The following is a 1,784-nucleotide window of genomic DNA, read 5'->3' as shown; positions in this document are numbered from 1 at the left end:
TGAATGGTGTCTGTCTAATTATCACTGTCACTTAAAGGGGTCCTCTCACTTCAGCAAACTGCATTTATCATGTAGAGGAAGTTAATACAAGGCACTTACTAATGTATTGTGATTGTCCATATTGCTTCATTTTTGCATCGCATTATACACTGCACAGTGGTGGCCGTGCTTGCACATTTTAGAAAAAAAAGCATCGGCCTATGGACACTCTTTATAGGAGAAGGCGCCAACCTCTGGTGGCCAGAACCGCAAGAGTGTGCATAGGCCGATGCTTTTTTTTCTAAAATGTGCAAGCACGGCCACCACTGCTGGATTGCATGGTGGTCGTAACCATGGAAACACGGAGCGGTGTATAATGTGATTGAAAAATGAATCCAGCCAGCAAAGGAGGCAATGTGGACAATCACAATACATTAGTAAGTGTCTTGTATTCACTTTCTCTACATGATAAATGCCATTTGCTGGATTGACACAACCCCTATAAACAAGGATGAAATTATTCTAAGCTCCGGGAGGAGGTAAGTGACAGTGCACTTTGCATTAAATAAAGAGAACCCATCTCCTCTGCCGAGATCTCTGTTTTAGTAACTAGTTGCAATATCAATTCCGGAGCATCTATTCTTATGACTGTATATTGTACCATCCCTATTTTATTCCTACTAGAAGTTATGAATGAATTGCTAGCAAATTGCAGTGAAGGTCCAGATGGGTGTTATCAGTTGGGGGGTGTCCCTGCAGTCTGACACGGCAGCACTGGTTGGATAGTGTCAGACTGGTAATACTCACCTGGACCTTCATTGCAGACTGCTGGCAAATCATTATTAACTTCTAGTAGGAATAATTCAGGAACGGCACAACATAGAGCCATAAGATTAGATGCTCCAGAATTGTTATTACATGGAAATGCATGAAGTTATTAAAATAGGGCGGGGAGAAGGTCCTCTTCAAGTATGAATTAGAAAATCTCTCAGTTTCTGAATTTACAATTTTTCCCCCATCATTTTGCATGAATACAAGCAGGGAGTGATAGTGGCTCAATACGATTGTCACCGAGACGGAAACGGTTCTGCATGAATACAGCACTGCAGTTTTGGAAAGGGTGCGTGGTTTAGCTCGTTGAGCTGATGTAAGGCAGAATGATCAACTGAGACTTCAAAATGTCACAATCTTACTCCAGTAAAGAGGTGATGGAGAAAGTGGAGTAACATTTCAAGACCAGAGTGCCAAATTTATCAATCGTCACGCGACATTTGATACATTTGTTGCTGATTACGGCAACAGAATTTTTTGCAAAATTAAAATTTTCCTCATAAATTCTCCATTTGATCCACTTCAGAGACATGCACAAATGGGAGATGCGTCATCCCCCTGTGCCAGATTTCTGGCAAAAAAAGTTGCAAAGCCCGGGTAAACGTCACTAAATTTAGTCACAGTTGGTATTTGTATGATACCCTCACCACTTTCCAAAAAGGAGATGTGGCAAGGGCAGAGCCAGAAGTTCTGAAACCTTTTACCTTTTGCGCCCGTTTTCAGGCATACAGTAAATGAAGAGTAGGCGACGCTTCATGCGAGTGCAGCTTCTTCTTAGAATGGAGCGCCGCCTCCTCGTCAAACAGCTGATCGGCAGGGGCGTCGGACCCCCGCTGATCAAATATTGATGACTAGAGATGAGCGAATTTCCGGTTATGAAATTCGTTCACACTTCTTTTGGTGGTAAAAGGTGAATTGCGTTATGGATTCAGTTACCACGGACCATAACGCAATTCTATGACGGAACCCATAAC

Source organism: Bufo bufo, chromosome 9, assembly GCF_905171765.1.
Source record: "Bufo bufo chromosome 9, aBufBuf1.1, whole genome shotgun sequence".
Lineage (NCBI taxonomy): Eukaryota > Metazoa > Chordata > Amphibia > Anura > Bufonidae > Bufo > Bufo bufo.
This window is presented reverse-complemented; position numbering follows the sequence as displayed.